The sequence below is a fragment of the Nanorana parkeri genome, unplaced genomic scaffold, assembly GCF_000935625.1.
Source record: "Nanorana parkeri isolate BGI_ZX_2015 unplaced genomic scaffold, ASM93562v1 scaffold72, whole genome shotgun sequence".
Taxonomy (NCBI): Eukaryota; Metazoa; Chordata; class Amphibia; order Anura; family Dicroglossidae; genus Nanorana; species Nanorana parkeri.
Genome location: NW_017306340.1, coordinates 2,567,715 through 2,584,709, shown reverse-complemented (window position 1 = coordinate 2,584,709; position 16,995 = coordinate 2,567,715). Strand labels below are relative to the sequence as shown.

The following is a 16,995-nucleotide window of genomic DNA, read 5'->3' as shown; positions in this document are numbered from 1 at the left end:
TGTGAACGGGGCCTTATTCTCCCATGCGTTTTAGCGTTAATGGAGGAAGCTGTTAGATATTTTTTCCCATGCAGACTTTATTAAGGCACAGCCAGTTTCATAAAAGCAATGTTTTGCCTTTAATTCTACTTTAACATTAGCAGAATGATCCCATTCACATACAAAGTATCTCTCCTGTCCTAATACTGACTGTACTGAACTCGTGTTTGCTGACGTGAGCAATAAAGTTTCATTGAAAAAAAAAGCGAATGAAAAGAAAAGTGCCACGACTCCAGAGAGTCAGCAGAGAGGCTGAGCCGGCTCAGTGAACGAGTCTGTGCCAGGAGGATTCCGAACGAAGCGGACTGTCACAGTGCAAGCACCAATCCCGCAACGCTCTACAGGTAAGTGAGCATCCAGGACCAGGCTGCAGACATGGCAGAGCCAGCCACAATCACCCCACTCCTACTATCACAGCTGGATGCCTTTTGTTACATGATTTCCTATGGGAAGTACACGGCTCCGGCTCCCAGGTGATCTGCTAGCTTAGCTGCTGATTAACTTTACTCAAGTACTTTTATTGCATCTGGTAGTCTGCAGTGGAACTACAAATCCCAGCAAGTATTTTCAGGGCTTATTATTCCAGATCAGCTGCAGTTCTTCCATTGCTGTGTAGATGATCTCTATTGCTATGAGTTATAACTAGCTGTGTGATTTATTTTTATTACAACGAGCATGACAGTGGAGGGTTCGGAACAAAGAACATTGTCAGTACTTTGGGATCAGGAAAAGGAATCCCAGTGATCATGCATGGACCGGGACAGATCCCAGTGATCATGCATGGACCAGGACAGATCCCAGTGATTAGATCCCGGTGATCATGCATGGACCGGGACAGATCCCAGTGATTAGATCCCGGTGATCATGCATGGACCGGGACAGATCCCAGTGATTAGATCCTGGTGATCATGCATGGACCGGGACAGATCCCAGTGATTAGATCCTGGTGATCATGCATGGACCGGGACAGATCCCAGTGATTAGATCCTGGTGATCATGCATGGACCGGGACAGATCCCAGTGATTAGATCCTGGTGATCATGCATGGACCGGGACAGATCCCAGTGATTAGATCCTGGTGATCATGCATGGACCGGGACAGATCCCAGTGATTAGATCCTGGTGATCATGCATGGACCGGGACAGATCCCAGTGATTAGATCCTGGTGATCATGCATGGACCGGGACAGATCCCAGTGATTAGATCCTGGTGATCATGCATGGACCGGGACAGATCCCAGTGATTAGATCCTGGTGATCATGCATGGACCGGGACAGATCCCAGTGATTAGATCCTGGTGATCATGCATGGACCGGGACAGATCCCAGTGATTAGATCCTGGTGATCATGCATGGACCGGGACAGATCCCAGTGATTAGATCCTGGTGATCATGCACGGACCGGGACAGATCCCAGTGATTAGATCCTGGTGATCATGCATGGACCGGGACAGATCCCAGTGATTAGATCCTGGTGGTCATGCATGGACTGGGACAGATCCCAGTGATCATGCATGGACTGGGACAGATCCCAGTGATCACGCATGGACTGGGATGGATCATAAGTATAACTTTTGGACTGGGTCTGATCACAATGATCACGTATGGCCTGGGATGGATCATAAGTATAATGTATGGACTGGGTGTGATCCCAATGATCATGCATGGACTGGGATGGATAAGGATAATGTATGGACTGGGATGGATGATAAGGATAATGTATGGACTGTGCATGGAGAAGGAAGGGTGGTGGTGTGGATTGCCTCTACGTGTCAGTCCAGCCAGATCCAGAAAAGTGCAATGCATTGATTGCTGTGCTGCTGACTTCCCCCGAATTGTAGATTGTTCTGCTCTCTATGTAGAAAGTCTTTTGATCTCTGTACTAGATCTATAATAACTGATCTATGTGCTGCCACTGGGCAATGCGAAGCAGATGTTTGTGGCCGGACACAGGACGCTGATCTGATTCTTTGTGGAGGGAGAGCGAAGGTTTCAATGGGATTCCTGAATGGGGATGTGTAGGAGCTGTTCATGGAAAGTTTGATGGGAGATGTGTGACCTGCCTCTGTTATAGGCTTACGTGTCCACATCTGATGAGAGGGACACGTCTGCTTAACCCATCTAGCGGTCTGGAAGGATCAGATCCTACAGAGCAGTCACAGCCTGAGGGGATGGGCTGTATTAGCATATGTGACGAGCTCTGCTCTCTGCTCGTCTGCCGTGTGGTGTGCTCTGCTCTGTTCTTCTGTCTGTTCTACTGTGTGCTCTGCTTTGTTCTGCCGTCTGCTCTGCTGTGTGCTCTGCGCTGATTGTGATGGTCTGCTGTTGGGATGGTGAAGAGGGAAAGCAGATTTTCTGGATTTCTTTCTTCTCGTTTGATCTGTATAAGGAACCAGGACTTGTGGTGGCTTTGGTGAAACAGTTTGCTTTTTCTGTCCTCTTAGGCAAAAATGTTAGACCAATAAACAGCTTCTAGTAAATAGCATAGTCACCAAAGGGCTCCTGTGCAAGAACAATTTTTGGACTGTTCAACTAATGCCCAAAGTCCCCGTTCACACTTGTGCGTCTGCATTTTCATGCATTTTGAATCCAACTTTAAATGTGATTTAAAAAAAAAAAATGTTTTGGTCAATACAGGTGAAATAAAGTATAGGTTGCTAGGGGAAGGGGACGTGTCATGTGCCGAAATGAATGAAAATTGATGTTACTTGCATTTTGTCTTTTCATGAGTTCCTTTCGAAGTTTATGCACCGTTTTTCAAGTTGCACAGAAGCACGTTGCATTGGTGTGAATGGGCACCATCAATTGATGTGAATCTTGTCGCATTGTCGCGAGACGGCTGAAGTGCTTCAGATCACTCGGGTGTAAATAGGGACTTATTATTTATAGATCAAATCAAATAAACAGTAACCTTTGCAATACCCTGAGCGCTCTCATGGTTCATGATTTCAACGGGTCAGACAAGCGGAACTCCAGGAATTTTTTTTTTTTTTTTTAAAGGAGAACTATGAGGTGAGTGCTTTTCACTCACCTCATAGTTCTAGCCGACCTGTGACAATGAGACTGTCACAGGTCGGCTCAGTAGATCGGGAGGTGAGCAAACACATACCGGTGTTCGCTCACTTCTCGATCCTGTCACGGCTCTCTGCCGTGATAGGGGAGGGGCTGGATTCTCCCCTCCCCGATCCGCCAGCGCTGACTGGCGGAACGGACGGGGGAGGGGGCGGGTACAGCTGGCTCTGCCTGTAGATAAGCAGAGCCAGCTGTCGCTCACGCAGCTGGGCGGATCCAGACATAATTGTCGGGATCCGTTTCAGCTGCGGCGTCTCAGTATAGCTCGCGGTATACTGAGCTTAGGGTAACGGGAGGATGCTAGTTTGTGTCCTCCCGTTACCCTAAGGAGAACTATGGGGAAAAGCCCTGACCCCATAGTTCTCCTTTTTAAATTGTGCTCTGACTTACCTCTAATGATGGTGATCCTAGGTAGGTCTTGATTGCTGCTGTGTAGTGTGAAAATGCTAGCTTCATTGATTCCAGATAATACAGTCAGCATTGTTCTTCCATCATTATGTCTGAGAGTTCCATCTCTCATACAGTGAAGGGATCCTGTCATTCTGCCTCCCTTTCTTCTCCCCTAGTCCATTCACAAAATGTCTTGTGTTCTGTTCACGGGATACAAGGAGTTCTGTGAATAGACAAGAGGCGAGGAGAAGCTAGTAAACAACACAAGATCTCCCCTTGTCTATATACAGAACATCTTGTATTATCCTCGGCCTTGCAAGTGGGCAATTGCCACATAACAGCAGTAAAGCTGACCCAAATCTGGGATAAATGGGGCCCCCAAGTCCCAGAGGGCCCTTGTGCAGCCTCACAGTTTGCATGAATGGAATGTGCATCCCTCATGGCCCCTTTATTTGAAAGCTGAACTTTCTTTTTTTTATTTTTAACTCTTCTGTATTTGTACTCTTACCTGCAGTCTGTTCTGCAAGTCTTGTAATCCAGGAATACCTGGCAGAAAGTATAGTCGTGCACTCCCTGCAGCTTTCTATAGACCCTGGTTTAGTGCCCTCCCCAAACTGTAAATGGACAATGAAAAAGAAGCAGGACACTGATGAGCTGTTTACGCTGCCCTCTCCTCCTGTCAGAAAGCTCCCAGAGTTAGAAAGTCAGCACTATGCAAGGTTGGGCTGATTGTATCACAGTGCTGGCCCTCCTGTACCAGTCTGAGTAGTATGTTGTGCAGGGGAGTACGGGAGGCTATTATCAAGACACATTTGGGTATTGTAAGTTGTATATATGTATTTATTTTTTCAGATAAGTCTTTTTACATCTACCTGAGACTTTCTTTTTTTTTAACTGCTATGATAACTACTATTGGTCTTTACACCTAACACTTGCTGAGCATTTACTAAATCCTAACCCAGTAAAGACTAAGCCTATGTAATGGGGAAGGCAAGGCAGCCTGAGAGAGCGGCATGAATTTAATTGGCTCAGTCTATGACGTTTCATATAGAATGAACTCTACCCACAGCCGTGTCCATTTATACATGCAGTAATATCTAAGGCTGCATGCACACCTCTGCATTTTGGTGCAGTGTAAGTGCAATGCGCTAAAACAAACCCTGCATAATGCATGTAAAACACACCTAAAACATAACACATGAGTAGTGTTTGTGAATTTGTCATCAGTTGACTCTTTGGGCCACAAGTAACTAAAAATCCTCGTTTCCAGTTAAAAGATAGAATTGCAAGATGGAGAAATGTGGGAAGCGGAAGTAGTTATTGTGAAATCCCTTCTGTCCTTCAGGGGATGAGTCAGTAAACTTTTCGGAAAGAATTGAAATAGAATAGGGAATTAAAGGAACGCGGCAGCCAATCACTACCAGGGTTTCATCGCTGCATGTGGTTGGAAAAAAACCCCAAAAAAACATAAATATATACAGTCATGGCCCAGAATATTGGCACCCCTGCGTTTGTCAGAACGCACAACTTCACGCAGAAAATTGTTGCAATTACAAATGTGTAGGCATTCTCATGTTTCTGTTTTGTTTGTATTGGTATGACACAAAAAAGTGGAGAGAAAAAAAAGCCCCGATGCCGGCGACGTACGTCGTCAGTCACGAAGGGGTTAAAGGTCTCATTTATTTTTCTGAAAACAGTGGAATGATGGGCTTTACCAAAAAGCTGTCATTTTGTTTCGTCTGTTCACACATTCACCCAAAAGGAGGTAAGGTAAGTTTTGGCAAACTCCAATCTGGCTATTTTATGTTTCTGTGTCAGCAGTGGGGTCCTCCTGGGTCTCCTACCATAGCGTCTCTAGTGATGGACTTGTTACCTTTAAAGGAGAACTATGGGGTCAGTGTTTTTCCCCATAGTTCTACTTAGGGTAACGGCAGGACACAAACTAGCGTCCTCCCGTTACCCTAAGCTCAGTATACTGAGACGCCGCAGCCGGAGCGGATCCCGACGTAGATGACGGGATCCGCCCAGCTGTGTGACTGACAGCTGGCTCTGCCTATCTAGAGGCAGAGCCAGCTGTACCCGCCCCCTCCCCCGTCCGTTCCGCCAGTCAGCGCTGGCAGAGAGCCGTGACAGGATCGAGAGGTGAGCGAACCTGGTATGTGTTCGCTCACCTCCCGATCTACTGAGCCGACCTGTGACAGTCTCATTGTCACAGGTTGGCTAGAACTATGAGGTGAGTGGAAATCACTCATCTCATAGTTCTCCTTTAAGATTGTCCATGCTTTTCCACAATCCTCAGACAATTCTTTGCTGCTCTTTCTCTTCTCCATGCTCCGTGTGGCACACAGAGACACACAGCAGAAAGGTTGAGTCCATTTTTCGCCATTTTTTTCTGGTTGCCCGTGCGATATCTATATTGTCAGCACCTGTTAATTGATACAGGTGAGTTTAATTACAAATTAAACTCAATTTTTGGAGTTTTGCGAGAAATGTGTCGGGTTTGGCTTTTTTTGTTTTTTCTCCTTTTTTTTTTTGTCATACCAATACAAACAAAATAAATAAACATGAGAATGCCTAAACATTTGTAATTGCAACAATTTTCTGCAGGAAGTGGTGCATTATCTGACAGAAATGCCAGGGTGCCAATATTCTGGGATATGACTGTATAGCTCTCTCCGCCCCTTCAGCTGTGCTTTTAAATACAAATCCCAACATTCCTCTGCCTCTGGTAGTCATGGCTGTGGCTATCAGTCGTGCAGTGCCTTATGGGACTTGTAGTTCCCTAACAGCTGGAAGGCTGGAATTGCCCACCCCTGTGTTAGAGGCTTATGCTAGACACAAGGGATAAAACACAAGAGGGCCACAACCTAGCGCAATAAATGGGGAATATGAAAATATGACAGAAAAATTATATTGCACTCGCATGGTGCTGGTGTCAAAGCTCAAAACAACAAACTGCCCGTGTAGATGACTAGGGGTAGAATTACATATTCAATGGAGAAGGCGGCTTATCTGGCAATAAAACACAAATGACGACCAGTACACTGATCTATGAAACTGTGACAGTACTGGAAAAGAGTAAGAGAAGAAATACATTCACGCTGGTATGTCTTGGGAGAAAAAGCCTGTCAACACTGCAGGGGAGATCATCTGGTGGTCTATAATCTTATGGAGACCTGTAACTTCAGGTGGTGTCAGCAGGATACAGTAGTGGTGATAAGTATGTAGAACCTCAGCCAGGCATCCGGAGGGAGAGCATCACAGTGCCCAGCTGAGTGGTGGTCAGCAGGGAATCCGGTGGAGTGGAGAGCTTCAGGTAGCTGACAGGATGCGATGGCAGTGGTGCCAATTCTCGTTGAGAAGGGAGCTAGCTCACCAAGGATCACATGTAGCACAAACAGAGTGGAAAGATAGATGCTGGTGATGCTGATTAGTGGATCAGTATGAGGTAGGGCAATGGCATCACGTTTCGAGGATACAGGCTCTTTCTCAAGCCAAGGGTAGGAGTGAAGAAGTTGTACCCAGCTTCCTTCTTGGTCCAGTGCTGCGGGGCTTTTATGGGCAGAATAGTTGGAGGTAATCTGCCCATGCCCTGTGAGCCCATCTGTTGCTGTCACACACCCCCTGGAGGTGCATTATTATGCAGCCTGATCACATAGACAACATTAGACAGGAGAAAAGAGCACCTATTGCCACAGAGGAAGCTCCTGTGACATTACCAGATTGCCTAGAAGACTGTCACGAATAAAATAAAAAAGTCACTATACAGTGTTTTGTTTTTTTGAGTTTTGGGGGCCTGAGGTGGTTTTGCATAGTACAGCTGGAGTTTCACTTTAAGCTTACCCATTTCAGTTTCTGTTTTCACAAAGTTTCCCTTCTGAATGATTTTATGTGGAAAAAAAAAAAATAAAAAATATTTCAGCATGCTGCAGGATTCCTGCCACCAACATTTTCTGTGCTTGCCTGCTTCATACAAAGTAATGACAACTCCCGTGTAATAGCTATGCTGCTGTTACCTGCGGACAGTTCCTCGGGTGACTAACTGTTGTGGTCCAAGGGCAGGGCCGCCATTAAAAATCATTGGGCCCCGGACAGCCTACATGGCTAGGCCGCCTCCCCAAGCTGCCAATGGCATGCTGGTACTTGTGGTCCCCCCACAGTCTCACAGTATTTATTATACATTTTATATATCTCTAACACATATCAGAGGGCTGTGCAGAGAACACTGAGCTAGTCACATTAGTTTCTGTACAGAGGAGCTTGGACGCTAATGCAGAATGGCACCGGCTGTAGGGGGGCTACAAATCTGAGCAATACATTATACAGCAATGCAGTTCAGTATATGAATTGGACTCTGTACTTAGTAAAGATTTGGACTTAGTAGAGCTCTGGACTTAGTAACACTCCGGACTCAGGATCCACCTGAGGTCCCGCAGAGCCCACCTGAGATCCCGCAGAGTCTCAGGTAGGCTGCACATGCTTCTTGCCTGCTACTGCTGGGGCCCGGCCTCTTCCACCAGAGGACAGGCGCTGCTGGGGCCCAGGTCTCTCCCGCTGCCAGACTTGCACTGCTGGGGGTCGGCCTCTTCCCCTGTCACCTCGGCCATGTCGACCCTAGTAGGGACCCAGGCTGCCCAGGCCCCTTACATGGGTATCAGCCGTACCCCCTGATAGCGGCCCTGTCCAAGGGTAATGCTCCGCAGGTGATTGCATGTCCGATTACATGTGAACGGCTGCGGACACTGTCAGCTGTCATTTTATTGTACAGCACTTCCCACCCATAGCTGTTCACATGAGTCTCACAGAGCAATTTGTGAGACTCACCAAATTAGTCCCATTGGCAAGTATGAATGGGGCCTTGCCATGCATTTTGCTGCTTTTCACATGGCAGACATAATTCATAGACCTTATCTAAATCTGACACCTCCCTTTAGAAGAGTTATGTAATGTATGGCCTGCATCACTACTTAGGAAGAACATGGACACACTGTGACTGTAATATAATTGTAATGACATAATTAGCTCAAGTCCCTGTGGAGCCAGTCACAGGATCAATGTGATGTTACAGACAATTGTTGTTTTAACAAGACAGTTCTGTGCTATCAGAGCAACAAAGACTTCCTGTACATTCAGCTAGAATGGCAGTGCTATCGACTGATGGGAACAAGATTCAAGAAGAACTCCAGGAAAGTTAAGTGCAACAAGATGTATGCCACCTCCTGCAACCCTCCTTTTTATTTTAATAACAATTTATAGTTACACTAAGCACCAATAGTATAGATTTTGCTACATACTGTCTCAAATACATACTACAAAATTCAGCCAATTTTGAATAATTGGGAATACATTTTTCTAAATAATAGAAACATTACCAGTTTAAAAACAAATAGATGTGTGTGTATATGTGTATGTGTGTGTGTATATATATATATACATGCACACACATGGCTTTGAAAATTTTAGGGTGTCTCACCAGTCAGTCAAAAATGTCACCAGTCCGCATGACCGGGGGTTATTTTTTTACTATATAATGAAAAAAGTACAGTAAATTAAAAAAAAAACAGTTTCCCTACGTTATGTTATAAAACATCCTCTTCTTACCCATATTTTTGGTAAAACATAAAAGACGGAGTCACATCGGGTAAATAGATGCCAAACATGTCAAGCCTTAGAATTGCGCCCGCAAAAAACAACCACACTGAAAATTGGCCATAGGCGGCGCTTAAAACGCTCATCAGTTTAGTGTTATCAGTAATTAATGGCCCTAAAATTATTGCTCACACTCCGACGTTCACGGTTATATGTAACATGTGCGACACAATTGGTGCAATTATTTTCACACGTAGGTGCATCCGACGCATATGTGTATGTGTTTAAATGATTCTTTCATTTTTGTATTTTTAGAGATCTGCTTCATCAGCTTCTGTAGTTGGAGAGTGACACTGAATGCAGGAAGTGATGTAATATATGGATTTTTCAAGCCCTGCCTATATCTAAAAAATGCAAATGCATAAAAATATAACCATAAAAAAAATTAAATCAAAAGTCCTATTTTGATTAGGGGTAAACCCTGGAAGAGCAAATCTTCATTAGGCCCCGTTCACATGTAGCGACTTATCGCACGATTTGCGCCGCGATATCGCGCATTTTTTCCGCGCGATATCGCGAGAAGTCGCCGGCTAATGATAGTCAATGGAGCTGTCTTAGCTCCATGTCGTGCGTCGCGGTCGCAAGTTGCTTCTACCGGACCCTTTTTTCGGCAGATTTTGCGCGATTTTGCTTTTTTTTCTATGGAGCACGACGGAGAAGGTCGCGCTACCGTCGCTGGATCGTCGCTGGAACGTCGCCCCGAAAGTCACGCTATCCCGGCCGCTGCAAAGGTATGTCGCTACATGTGAACGGGGTCTTACAATTTTGTGGAATCATTTTGGAATGAATCCCAAGAATATATCTAATTCCCAGAAAACATGACTTCATAAACCAGAGTCATAAGTACAAACAGAAATGGAGAAGTGACATATCAGATGGAGTGGAAGAGTAAGGTCAACTGATCTTGGAGGGAAACAAGACAGCCAGACACAAGCGGGAGGTGAAAAGGGGCCCCACTTGACACCCACCGATGTGATGTTGTTCAATAAGGGTGTATGCATTACATTTTTCTGGCACACAAAGGCAACTGGCTCTCACATATACTTATGGCTCTTTGTCAAGTCATATTCTTCATCCTTCTTGATTTTGCTGCTGACGCAATAGAGAAATATGCAGCGTGAAAGTTGTAGAGATTGAGGAAGGCAGTTTTTGAAAAATATTGAGGTTCTATTGAAAAACTAAAAAAATACCATCACAAAATGCAGTATTATACAGAAAATGTAAAATGTTCTAGTCGTGGTAAAAAACTATTTTCAGGTAAACATTACTCAAAATTAGGGATGTCCCGATACCACTTTTTCAAGACCAAGTACACTTACAAGTACTGCCTCTCGGATACTTGCCGATACTATTTACCAATACTTTTTCTTAAAGGGACATGTGACCTTTTATTCTAAAACAACACAGACTGATGATATTAGGGCAGTTTCTTTATAATTATGAAGAATTGTAACTCAATCCATGATTATACAGCAACAAGCAATAGAGGACTACAGATCCCATCACTCCATGATTATATAGCTGTGTGTGGTCTCATCTGGGATGTGTTTGGGTCTCACCAGGGCTGCACACTAGGGTCCTGCGATCTAGGAGCTCGTTGAGATCTGGGGGCTGAGGAAGAAAGAACAGCCAGGGGAGGGGTCCCAGGAGCAGGGTCTAATGGTGACTGTTGAGTAGGATGGCAACAGAAGTCATTGTCGGAGTGCTGGGAGACCTGCTGCGGTGCAGAGGAGCTGTGACAGGCGGGGAAGCTTCCCGGCTTATGCAGCTTCCTTGCGGGCCTAGCGGTAGTGTGTGTAGTCTGTTGTGTATAGGCCGGCTCACCTGTAGCTGGCGGCGGAGATCCAGAGGAGCGGCTCGCGGAGTAGGCTCCATCAGCGGCAGCTGGAGACTCAGCCAGGGAATCCAGGGACGGATCTGCAGCGGGAGTCTGAGGCGGCCATGTGGTCCAGCGCCATATTGGTGGACTCAGGCAGCTGTAATACTGCGGGCAGAGGGAGGTTAAGGCAGCGCGCGCACTCAGCCCGGCATCCGGACACGCCCCCTCCGCTTTTTCATTTACAAACATTATCGGCCTTTAGAATCGGGGCATTTTTAAGAGTACAAGTACTCGTAAAAATGCCCTGTATCGGGCCTGATACTAGTATCGGGACATCCCTACTTAAAATGTTTACTTACTGAGAATACACTATAGGTAAAGCAACTTTTGCATGCCAGGGTGAGTTTCTATCGAAATGTTATCCAGTGATGAGATTCTTTTGGCTATTCACAATTGTTAAATGTCTGGCACACATATCCTCTTCAGGCTTCTGTTCAGCTACACATAGGTTATTGTATTGTATGAGCATATTAACAGTTTTAGTGAATCGTAGTCATTTGTAATCACAAAAAGATGGGTTCAATAAACAGAATAATCTGGACGTGTTTGTTGATTGCTGGCTATTGTGTGTATGCTGTCATCCTATTGGGGACATGCTATGGCTTTATTAAACCCGGACCTGTTTAACGATTCTTGGCCAGGGATGTATGGTTAATGCCAAATGTATCTGATTTTATGTAATTGCTCAAAATGTGCAGAAAGACTTAAATGATAGTATTATGTGGCATGCGGTGGAAAAATTCTCAGATGAACGGTGACTGCAGCTAGTCAGCTGCAGTTACTGTTTGGGTATTCTGATAGCGACGGGTGTGCAATAGGAGAATCTCCCATCCATGCTTTTAGTGTTAGTTAGCATTGGTGTGAATCCCTATACATAGCATGGCTTTGTGCCTTGTTCTTGCGTTTGGCAGTGTTGCCCAATGCAGCCCAAAGGGACTGGTGTGAACCAGCCCATAGTGAGCATTAATGGAAATCCCTCCCCCATACCCCCCTCCAAGTTGCATACTGTCCGTCCTCATTGTTGGATATGCGGCCTTCTTGGAAAAACACAGCCTCTTCTGAAAATGCATTGGGTTCAGCACATGTTCACTGTGATCTCCATTCAATCCTACAATGTACTCTGCTGGACAATCCCTATCCTAGTCTATGGCCCCATTGTTTTTGTCCTGGTGCGTTGTGTCAAAACGAGCATGAAGCTATGGTACCACTTACATTATTCAAAGTTTTTTAATACATTTTTTTCATTGTTCATCAGTACTGGAATCTACCTTATCAAGATACCTAATTACTTTTTGATTAGATTGAGTAATAAGAAAAGAACTGTAATGCCCATACTGGAGGTTAACCTGTTTACAAAGGTAGAACTCATGCTGCAGTGCTCAGATGTGAAAGTGGATAAACTACAAGTGTATTTTACAATATTCTTTTAACTGGTGCTGGCTAATGTTACCTTGGAAAATGTATAGGATAATAGGTAAGGTTAGACTTGACCTGGATCCTATACATACAGAATGCAAAATCCCTGACTTTGCAGCTGCTTGTATTGTAGACTTGGGAATTTACCTGCAGGCACGTGGGCAAATATGGCATTAACAGACCTTTCTAATGATTGAATGGGGCCTGAAAAATATCCATAAATCATGCCTTCTAAGGTTGATGGTAACCAGGTATCAATACATATCCAAGTTAGTTTTGCTTTGTGAGCTTTTCTGATGCTAGCAGTTCCGCTCTGAGAATGCTTACAATGCTAGGTTACTAATTAAATATAATGCTGCTTCAGTCTCGGGGGACCCCTTAATTATCTGCAGTGCACAGTACAAGTACAGCTCCATGTTCAGAGACTTCACTCTACATCGTAAAAGACAAAGGTCTACATTAAGGAGGGCAGCACTTTATAGTCTTGTTACTGACACGTCGTTAATATTTCCAGCTTCTGGTCCGCTCCTGTAGGGTTGTATCAATCTGTATTATACTAGAAGCCAGAATACAAGCTACATTTGTAAAAGATATAACAAAGGATATTTGGAGACATCTTGTACTATAGTAGGCCTAGTAGTAAATACTATATATGGTGCATCCTTTTTTTAAATTCATAGATTAAAATACAAACAACTACTGTTCTCTCTTTAAATAAAAACCTGTTATGAGCTCAAACTGTGCTGGGTTGCAGTGTGTCGGAGAAAAGACTTGCATACTGCAAATTGCCCTATATAATCCTATTGACACCAGTCTTTCAAAAAAATTAGCTTATAATACTGATAATATTCCCCGCCAGCCCCTTCCCCAACTTTTCTATTGAGATTACAGGTAGATAACACAATTATCCCTCTCCCCTCATGCCAGGATGCACAGTATAATCCTGGACTCTGACCTCTCCTTTCATCCCCAAAACCAGTGGCTGTCTAAATCTTGCCTTCACCTCCATAACATTTACAAAGTATGACTCTTGTTAACCAATGACAAAGCTACTGATTCATTTCCTTGTGATCTCTTGCCTGGACTATTGCGACTCCCTTCTCGTTGGCCAACCTCTACACAAACTATCCCCCTGCAGTCTATAATGAATACTGGTGCCAGACTTATTTAGTGTCTGCCACCCCCCTCTGCCAATGCCTCTGCTGACTTCAAGTCACCCCATGAATTCAGTTCAAAAATACTAAAAATAACATACAAACCCTTCTCCTCGGTCCTCCTAAGACTTCCCTCATCTTTCTCTAGAGCTTCCCCCTATCCTCTGCAACTCCCTTCTTAAAGGGAGAGCTTTGCTGGGTATTTTATGTATAGCCAAAGGGGTTGCTTTTAACTATGCAAATAATGACTTTTCCTGAAGTTGATATTTGCATATTAAAGAAGAACTGCAGCCAAAACTAACAAGATAAAATTTAAAAGCAATATTCACATTCAGTACAACTATTTCCCCTACAGTACCTTATTGCTGCCACTGTCTGATGACCAGCATCATTCAACCAACTTTCTCTGAGCCCAGGTCATCCTGGACCCACCCCAGCCTGTGACTGGACAGTGAAAGGAGGAGCAGCACAGTGATGAGCTCATCTCTCTCTCTTACTCTGCCTTCTCTTCTTTTTAGAATTCCAGCACATTAACTGATTTGGCTCCTTGTGCTGCTTCTGCCTCTTGCACTCCAGTCCTGATGTACAGGGATTGTGAAAGGCTGATACTGGGTCAAATATAGGAAGTTATACTGCTTACATTTAAAGATGACATTTATTGGTGTATTAATTTTAATATCTGATTACAGTACTTTATTTATTTGTGTCTTTTATATCTGGCCAGAGTAGGGCTGGACAAATCCTAGGAGCCATGTAGCCCATGCTAATAAATCTTATGCCTAAATCATTTTTAAGGGCTTTCTCTAGTTGTTGTCAATTAAGTTGGCTGCTAAAAAAATTTCTTCTGGCTCCTGTATTAGACAAACTGACTCCATATTAATTTGTCCACTCCTGGCCTAGAGTTTAGCTTCAATATTAAGTATCAGGTTTAGACGTTAGGTTTAATTTTAGTGATCTGTTTAGGTTTAGTAGATCAGCACCCCAGTGCCTTAAGCAAAATCATATTATCCTGCTCTATATTGCAACCACTTTCTCTCTCCAAGGTTCATACTGCATTTCAAAATTCCAGCACCACTGAAACTATAGGACTTTGCTATTTTTTCATTTGTCTGGAGAAATCATCTCAAATGCTTGTGGATACCAAATCTCATTTTTCCTGCTAAATATTTGAGTGGCAGGTCGGGTCCCATGTAAAATAGGCTGTGTCTGTTTTGGCTGCCTGCTAAAAGAGCCCCAGTGTTGGCAGACATGTCTGCCACCAGAGTCTGTCTGCAGACACGGCACAGAGCCTCCACTGTTTTATTGTCAGGAAAATTCCCTGAGTTTCCCGTATAGGCCAACACTGCTGTCCAGGAAAAAAAAAGTATGCAAACTGGAAAGGCTGATACAGCTCCTCAGCTGGAAAGCTTTAAAAAAAAAAAAAGAACATGTACTGATGGAAAAGTGCATAAAACTAATAAAAATCCATGTAGCTGTAGATATCTTTTGATTTTCATAGAGGAGCACCTTTTTGATTTAAAATGTGTATATAGACCCATGATTAAAAATGGGATATATTGTAGGCTACTGGTCCTTGGATGTGGTGGCTTCATTAGTTTTCTTTTTTCCAGGCCTATTTTAAACTGGTGATTCAGGCATCAACATACTTCCTGCCATAAGCTGGCCATGCACTGAAATTTTTGAAGGTTTATCAAGAATTGGCCTAAATTTGCTAAGTGGATGGCCCTTCCGGCAGCCTCCCACCAGATATCCTGGCCCAAAATCGAGGGAGCCAGGCACAAAATTCACACCAATCAGTGACTTCAACCAATCAACTGCAGTTAATGTTCAGGCATTCTGAAAGGCATACACCTCTCTGTCAGAATACAATAGACGCATTGGGGGATCCTTCAATCCATACGTATTAGCGTAGATGGAGGAATGTTAGGTTTTTTTTTGTTGTTTTTTTTTGAGCCAGCTACTAAGAATTCTAGTTGCCAGCCTGTTATGCTAAATCAGTGGTCTTAGTATTTTCTGTGTCAGCAGTCAGGAACAAGTATGCAGATTGGAGATTCTGTCCTACTCTGACTTTCCTGATCTTCATGATTGTCCTGAGTCTGGATGCAGAACATATTAAAGTCAAAGACAGCCAGCAGACTACTGTTTTTAGAATTATGGCAGCCTCCATGTTCTATGCAGGCTTCCTTTAAGATCCCACAGGTCAGTATGTATTTGGAACTAATATCCTTCGTTGCCTCCTATATAAATGTTTGCATGGGCAAAAGTCTATTGCAAGTCTGCTTGTGGTGACCGATTTCCTAACGCTTCCTATTACTGGGACATGTGTACTACAGATGGGTCTGGATTTCATTTTGCTACAATTGGCTTTTAAAGTAATAGGAACCTTATTTGAGTCAATAACAGGATCAGGGATCATAACTGCATAGTGACTATGCAGACTGTGACTATGAATGTAAGTTCATGTGATCTATGCAAGTTTTAGTACGCTAATTTAAAGAGGACCTGAGCCATTGAAGATTCCCTGCACCCAAAAAAGGTAATGCAGAAGCCCACACCTTGTCCTGCACTATGTTGAAGGAGCCATCTTGGTAGAGGCAGGCTTTACTTCCTCATTTCAGAGTTGCTTTCCTGATAACTGGTAGTGCAATGTTCAGAAAGCAGGAGAAGAGCTGAAGGAAGCCCAGATCCGCATAATAAATTAAGCAAAAGCACGGAGATCCTTGCATTTCATGTGCTCAGGTGCAGCTTGCGCTCCAGCAAGAACAGTGAACACTATGGTTCTGACATCGTCAAAGCTCAGTCAGAGGCATCAGTGCCTTAGATTTCATGCTCCATAGATGAGTAATACCTAGGCACAAGATTTGCATGGTTATTTTTCAGGAGGGGTTTAAAACAAAATCTAAATTGTTCTGGGTATTCTTTAGGCACAATTAACTTTTCTAGATTGTTCCGATAAGACAGCAAATCTTAAGTTTCTGAGTTCAGGTCCACTTGTGTACTGTTGGCATATGTACTACTCATGTAGTAGTATATTACCCCTTTTGCCTTCCCTTTTCCTGTAGAGAATAAAGATGAAAAGGAAACGTCTTACTTGTGTGTATACATATTTAAAGGATAAGCAATAAGTAAATGGCTCAGATCACCTTGTGTAGCTGGCTGTGTGCACTAAAAGCAAACCTTGCATCACCAGCTAAAAATAAAGTGAAAAAAAAACCGGTAGTATATGAAATATTTGTTTTTGGCTGTAAAAACACTTTAATTTCCATTAAGTATGAATGGATGGGAAAAAAACCCCCTACAGAACAGACTAATAAATGATAAAAGAAAAATGATGTTCTTTTTATCTGTATTTAAAAATGTTATGACATTTTAATAATGAAGAGTCTGACTTAATAT

At 43.7% G+C, this 16,995-nt stretch overlaps 1 protein-coding gene across 1 annotated transcript in view; it reads left to right on the top strand.

Moving 5' to 3' along the window:
• The first annotated feature begins 273 nt into the window (after window positions 1–273).
• Window positions 274–16,995, top strand: part of RRBP1 (ribosome binding protein 1) — a 65,265-nt gene continuing 48,543 nt past the window's right edge. The window contains exon 1 of the mRNA XM_018576653.1: window positions 274–383. The gene's annotated coding sequence lies outside the window, so the exon portion shown is untranslated. The remainder of the gene's footprint in view (window positions 384–16,995) is intronic.